Source organism: Myotis lucifugus, unplaced genomic scaffold (genome assembly GCF_000147115.1).
Source record: "Myotis lucifugus unplaced genomic scaffold, Myoluc2.0 scaffold_34, whole genome shotgun sequence".
Lineage (NCBI taxonomy): Eukaryota > Metazoa > Chordata > Mammalia > Chiroptera > Vespertilionidae > Myotis > Myotis lucifugus.
In genome coordinates, this window is record NW_005871082.1 from 5,438,108 (window position 1) to 5,445,851 (window position 7,744).

Sequence of the window (7,744 nt, forward strand, 5' to 3'; positions counted from 1 at the left end):
AACTCCACACCCCTACCAGATGTCTGCCTGGGGCGCATGCAAATGGTGACATCATCAGGTTCATACAGGCGGCTGCTGACTACCAAGGAGACATGGGACACAGATGGGAAACAAATCTGGGGTGATGGTCCTAACTCTCGCGCAGGATGGGGAAAACATTCTCGTTTCTGTGTACTTTCTTAAAAAATAAACACGTGGAAAAAATCTTTTAAAAAGCAAAGGACTAAAACCTTAAGAGAATAAGAGATGGGAGGCCAGTGGAAGTCTTACCATGGTAGGTGTATGTGCCTCCTGCTTCTCAGCCTCCTCCCTTCTTGAAGGATTCAGTGGGATACTGAAGACCCACATTTGGGTCCACAAAAGAAGGTTCCAGGCTTGGACAGGGACTGTGGGAGGCAAGAAGGGGCACAAGTTGGGAGAGAGAAAAAATGCCCACTGGGGTAAGGTTTGAGCCCAGGGAGTGAGGGTGCAAGATCCTCAACCTATTGAGGCTGAGTCCTTACAGGCCCATGACCTGTGCACTGGCATTAACAGGGGCAGCTCCTGCAGGAGCCACAGGAAGGAGGGCCACATGGTGGCTTCCAGCTGCCAGCAGTTCTTCAGGACCCTTAGCCTGCAAGTGGGCATCCATCGGGACATCCATCTTGTAGTGTGCATCCCTTCTGCACCTAAGGGCCAATGTCTTTAAAGGTTAGTCTTGAATAAAACACTGGCCCAAAGGAGTAGATTCCCCAGAAAAGGAAACTACACTTCAGACTTGGTGGAGAATACCTTCACTCTCATGGCCTCAGGTGCTGTGCACTTTGACCTGAAGCCTGTCTTTGTCCCTGTGCTAGAGACTTCCTTGATGAGGTTGAAGTTGCTGTCATTGGCCACTTAGTTCCAGGACACTGGCAAATTGTGGAAAGACAGGTCTCAGTCCAGAAGTTGTTGCCCTCCAGATATTCCATGACCTTGAAGACATCCACTGAGAACTTGAGTAGACAGTCTCTGTGCAGCATCAATAGACTCTGCCCCTGCAGAAAATCCACCAGGCTCTCCTCCTCCATGTTCTCAGTGACTAAAGCAGAGCCCACCTCTTTCCTCCACAATCACACCCAGAAGCCACACGTGGCACCATGCCAAAGTTGTGTCATGGCCAAGGCTTCAGCAAGAAAGGCCTGAGCAGTGGCGTCAACCCTTAATGCATTGTAGAGAGAATGTGTTTTCTTCGGTCACTTCCAGCATCAGGTCCCCATATTTCCTCCTCCCAGTGGTTGCAGTAGTTTCAGGTTCGTCATGGTCAGCGCCCAGCTCCTATGAGAGACCTCATCCTGAGCCCGCACTGTGCCCTCTATGACCTTTGACCTGATGAGGCTCGTACAGCGTCTATGGTGTCTGAGGGGTAGTGATGATCCACCAGCAGCATGGGTTTCTCCAAGGGCACCTCCTTGTCACTGCTGAGCTTGCTGTGCTGGTACCTTGGCACAGAATGGGCTAATGTAATAGTGCTCCGCCTTGCTTCATAGCACACACAGTGTGTAATCCCTGGGGTAGCTGATGCTCTCCCTCACCAGGAACAGGCCTGTCTGCAGGGTGCATGGAAGTTTCCCCAACCAGGGAGCCTGCTGGTGCTGCCGGTCGCTGTCCGTGGTGCTGCCGCGGTGCTTCTCTCTGCTGAGAGCTCAACCTCCTCCACCGGGCACTGCTAGTCTGCTTGGGGGGCAAGGCTGGCACCCTATTTCTGAACCATCACCTGGAGGTGACCTTGTTGTTTTGTTGTCTTTTAAACTATTTTCTAGTGATCCTCATATATATATATATACTGAGTGCTGAGACACTACTGAGGTTTCTTTTGAGGGGGTGTGTTTTTTTTAATTACAAAGTTCATTTCACTTTTTGAAATATTTTTATTGATTTTTAGAGCGAGAGGGAAGGAGAAGGAGAGAGAGAAACCATTGATGTGAGAGAGAAAAACATCAGTCAGGTGCCTCCTGCATGCCCCCTACCAGGGATTGAATTGGCAACCCTCAATGTCTGGGACAATGCCCAACCAACTGAACCACACTGGCCAGGGCCCTACTGAGGTATTATAATAGTTTTTACTTTCTTTCTCTCTTTATTTCTTTTTGTTGTCTTTGTGTGGGGAGGAGGGGTATGGTTGTTTTTGTTTGTTTGTTTTGAGAAAATTAAGTTTACTACACTTCTGGGGTCCTTACTGGCTAACCTGGCCTGTGTTGAGGCCTGGATGAAACTGCTCTCTGGCCCAGCCCACTTTGTGGAAGCTTGTCCCAGAGAAGGCACCTTCTTCTCCTGAGTTGGTCATACGGACGGCAGTAGGGGGAGTTAGGATCACACCCATGTCTGTGATGCCCCTAGCAAAGAGAAAAGCTGATGAAATACATTTATGAGGGGTGGGAGGAGCACAATAAATGTTGGTTTTCCCCCAAAAAGCTACATATTGCATACCATTTACATATGTTTCTATTAGCCAAACTTTTAGTATGGAAATATATATTTGAAGATATAATTTATATGTAATAAGATTATATATAATAGGTAATACATATAATGGTTGTATATGGATAGATAATATGATATTTGACAACAACTGTGTATGAAAGTGAATTGAATACCTTTAATTTTTTTAATTAAGATATGACAAAAACTTAGTTATGAATATTTGGAAAGGTTACCACGTAAATTATGTACTTGGTCTTTAGATGTCTTCAAATGTAATTTATACCTCATAGTTCCATGATAATACAGATCTAATTCACCCACAAGCAGGAAAATTGAGATTTAAGCTAACTCTCATCATAGAATATTAAAACTTCTTTTCTTAAAAATGGTTATTATCAAATAAAAGTTAAACTTCCATCCAAAAAATACTGCAATTTTAAATGTGAAAATTTAACATTTATTAATTGAGTAATAGGGTTTTATTTATTTATTCAGAAAAAAATGTTACTACTTACTATTGGAGAAGCCAACTACTTGGTTATGAGAATAAAATACTAGAGATAATCCCTGAGTTCAGCCAGGTGATAGAAAATTCAAGGCAGCATACAGGTTCCCAGAAAATCTCAGTTGAACATGATAAGTATTGGGAATTTAATCAGGGTATTAATTAAGTTCAAAGAAGGAACATCAAAATAGACAATTTATTTCTTCTTAGGGTTTTTGGGATATAATAAACAAATTAAAATTATATATATTTAAGGCATACAATGTGATGATTTGATATATGTGTACATTATGAAATAATCACCGACATTCATCACCTTATGTAGTTACCTTGTGTGTGTGTGTGTTTGAGAACACTTAAGATGTATTGTCTCAGCAAATTTTGTATATAGAACATAGTAAGTATTATTAATTAAGTCACCAAGCTATACATTAGATTTCCAGAATTATTCATCTTATAACTGAAAGCCAGAACCCTTTGACCAAGTTAAGTGGCTTTGTGATATGTTTTTTTTATTTAGCCTTTGTACAGAGATTTTAAAAATATTTTATATCTAATTTGTGTATGTCCACATTCTAAATTATTTTCTGTTTTTGTCCCCCAGAATTGTATCAAAAAAGAAGAGATAAGTTAACATTTCCCACGTATCATGCCTGATATGGTAAGTTAAACTACCTTCTCTTACAACCTCCCCTCCTCAAGCCGCAGAAGTAAAAGGTTATGAGGTACGATGAAAATTACAGGTATGTATAATGTGAGATGAATTTCTCATGCATTTCTGTAGCTGCAAACACTCATTTTACCCAAAGTCCTTTTTATCTGCAATTTAGCAAGAATCCAATTACTGAACATGAGTTTACTACCTCATAAATAACATCCTCTTAGGTTTCCAATCACACCATTCCTGTTCTGTATTTTGTCAGCAAAAGTCTTGTTTTTAAAAATAATACTTCAGCCATCTGCTTACCCATATGTGCTACACATCACTGAATGTTAGATTCTCTGCAAGTTTTATAGACGTAGGTACCACAAACCTTGAATGTGTTTTCTCTCATAATTAGCATTTTATAACCACATTAAATTGATCACAGGTAAACTGTTTCATTTTGGTGTGCTATTTTGACTGTAATCAGATTACTAGCTGGAAAGTAAACTTGTAGCCAATATATTTTAGTTATAAAGAGTTTTCTTTCTTCTTTTATAGCAAATGCATTATTTTAAAGGTCACACTTGTCAGACCCATAAACTAAATCCCAGACTTGCAATGTAAGGCATCTCTCGAAGGATCCATCAGTGTTTACACTGGGGTAAAGAATGTTATCTTAGCAACTCCATCAATTACAATGACTGATGATGTCATTGTAATCTCTAGGACTGGCTCCTCCCAAGCGAAAGAGAAAAAGCTTGGTCAAGGATTCAGTTTTCAATTTTCATGTTCTCTTAAGTCAAATGTACAGTTTGTGGGTTTTTTTTTTACAATTTCTTTTTCCTAAAAAACAAACAAACAAACAAAACAAAACAAAACACAAGATAAACTGTACACATATATATATATAGTTGGATCTGAAGTTATCATATCCCTTCAACTGAGAAACTTCTATTTATACATGAATTAGCGAAATTTTAAATCTCTTGGAAACCTGTCAGATTTAGACTTCAATTGCTTTGTAACACAATCATGAGGGATAAAACTTTTCAACTCTTGTTTTTTAATAACCCATGTTTTCATGGTTAAAATGTAAGTTGAATAATTAGACATAAAATGTGAAACAATATTGCTGCACTCCACAATTTTTGATGCACTTCTTTTTAGCTGTCATTCCGTTCTAAGTAAAATTCTCTTTGTTTTGTGTTTTGACCTATGAGTGTATTGTATGAGTGTCAGCTTTGGGTTATCTATTAGCAAAACTGACTTTTTCCAATTCTTTCCAAAGCTTTGTTTCTTTGATGCTTTCTTTTTTTCCAGGAGATTTATTTATATTATATCTTCACAATATTGGGAATTGCGCAATGTGTGTCTTTTTCATTTGATTTCTTACCTGGATCTACTCTAGACACCATACCCTAGCATATAGGTAAGAAAAAGTTCAAAATTTTCAGGTTTCATTCAAAACCTTCATGGTATAATTTTACATTGGTACTAAATGTATAGGGTTCCTGTTTTAACTTTAAAGTTGTCCGCTATGAATTGGCTATTATCATTCCTGGTCATTGATAGAAATTAAAGGATGCCTTCTTATACCCCACCCCAGTTTTTTCATGATTTTTTTAACGTTTTTTTTTATTGGGATGGTTGTTCATAGTTTTTATTGCCTGAAAAAAGAAATGAGTAAGGCTACTTGAGAATAGTTCATTATAAGAATAAATACACTTATCCTTGACATCTTTTCATAAGTAAATTAATAAAAGGTTCTTATTATGCACAACCTCTCTCAGATGTGAATTTTAAAAAACAGCCTAATGAAAAAGCTTATATAACTTAACCTTAGTTACACTAGTTGTTTAGAATTCTTAATAGATCAAATCATAACTAGATGGTAATAAAATTAAGACTCTTTGATCCTGAATGTAATCTGGTACTACATACAGGAAAACTGAAGATAACTAATAAAATGAGATTTTTCTCAGATCATCCATGTAGCTAATGACAGTGAAAGGACTCTAACTCAGACTTTTAACTTCCATTTATTATTCTTTTCATTAAAATTAGCTTTCATATCTGTTGCTTAAATGTATCATATAAACAGTGTACTATGCACTTTGCAAGCATCTATTTAATCTTGAAAGCAAAATAGCAGCTGTGAAGCAGCAACTATTTTATCTGTATTTTGTGGAAAATAAATTGAGGCTTGTAGAGATTAATATTTGTCTTTATCAAGTTCATATCATGTGAAAGTAATGTGAATACCTTTTTTACCTACTGCTAGATTTTCCCAAAGCATGCGTGTGTGCGTGTGTGTGTGTGTGTGTGTGTGTGTGTGTGTGAACGGCTGTATTTACAGTCTGTCCTATTACATGCCCAAAGGCTCTTAAGAAAAGGCTCTTAAGAACCACATAATTAAAAAGTCAGTTTGCGGTGATGAGGTTTAGGCTTACAAAAGAGTCTTAAGGAAGTCTGGGTTTATTCTAATTAAGTAAACTACCAGGGTGATAAATGAAATTCTGTGCTTGGCAAATTCTCTTTGCTTTTGCATGGCGTTATATTTGTGGATGAAATGTTCTGAGGATGAATGTTAAAAGCCCTTGTGACTCCTAGACCCTCTCCAGAATTATTTTCTGAAAACACTCTGTTGTCTGGCAGCTGCTTTGCAGCCTGGGAGAGCATTTTAATTGGCATCACATAACTTTATGACTGAGGGATTTATTCCTCTCTCCACAAAATCCCTCCCCTCTTTTCATCTATTAGCAGAAATGTTTGAGTTAATATCACAGGAATTTCTTATGATAACCTGTTTGGGGCCATAGTGCAGTGAAATTTCCAGTCTTCCTCCAGGAAAAAAAAAAAGAAGTGAGAATCAGGCTCTACCAAAAAATTAGTTATTTTTTTATTTTATAATTTTTTTTTTGGTTTTGATTTTGTCTACTGTTAATATGACTCAATAAAGTTAAGGTAGAATTTATTTTGATAGACATACTTTGTCAATATTAGTATATGCATAAAATTTTCAGACAAGAAAAGTCTCCTTTATTACTACTACCCACTGGATTTGTCTCTGTAGCTCAGACAATTTGAGGCTTTCAGATCATTTGAAGTAAACTTCCTGGCTTATGTACCAGAGAGGAGCTCACATCATTAGCACATGCCTGTGTTTGTTTCCAGTCTAAGCATCTCTGCCATTGCTCTGTGGATTAATCTTTAATACATACAAAATGTGAAGTGGTAGAGTAGTGACTAAGGGCTTTGAAGTCAGAATCTGAATTTGAGTTTCACCTCTGATTTTATGGCTCCAAGTCCTTGGTCAGATTACTTGTCCTCTTTCATGTTTAGTTCCTTCATCCATAAGATTAAGAATATTAAGAGTGAATGAAGAACTATAAGAAAAAAGCTTACCACAGTGCTTGTCAGATACCTATTTTGCAATAAGTTAACAGCAGCTAACTGCTGCAATAAAATCTATACTAATGAAAGGGTAATATGCTAATTAGACCGGACGTCCTTCCTGACAAAGCGGGGCCCGGGTAAAGCAGCCTGGGGTCCTGGGTGCCTGTGGCCGGCCGGAGGAGTGAAGCCTGGGTCCCGAGTGCGGGGGCCGAGGCAGAGGTGGTTAGGGGCAATCAGGCAGGCAGGCAGAGGTGGTTAGAGGTAATCAGGCAGTCAGGCAAGAGGTTAGCGGCAATCAGGAAGGCGGGAGAGTGGTTATGGGTCATCAGGCAGGCAGGCAGAGTGGTTAGGGGCGATCAGGCAGGCAGGCAGGCGAGCAGTTAGGAGCCAGCAGTCCCGGATTGCAAAAGGGATGTCTGACTGCCAGTTTAGGCCTTATCCCTGCAGGAGTCGGACATTCCCTGAGGGGTCCCAGATTGCGAGAGGGTGCAGGCCAGCTGAGGGACCACACCTCCACTCCGTGCATGAATTTTGTGCACCAGGCCTCTAGTTTATAATAATAAAAGGGTGATATGTTAATTAGACCAGACTTTCTTCTGAATGTCATTCCAGACATCCCATCCTTCCTGACGAAGCTGGGACTAGAGGGAAGCAACCCAGGTCCCGGGTGCCTGCCGGCTGCCAGAGGAGGGAAGCCTGGGTCCCGGGTGCCAGAAGGAAGCCAGTGCCTGCAGCAGGGGGAAAGAAGGCCTATC

At 39.6% G+C, this 7,744-nt stretch overlaps 1 pseudogene; it reads right to left on the reverse strand.

Annotated features, from left to right (window-relative positions):
• Nucleotides 1-477: 477 nt before the first annotated feature.
• LOC111825610 lies at nt 478-2,341 on the reverse strand (annotated as a pseudogene).
• Nucleotides 2,342-7,744: the final 5,403 nt, after the last annotated feature.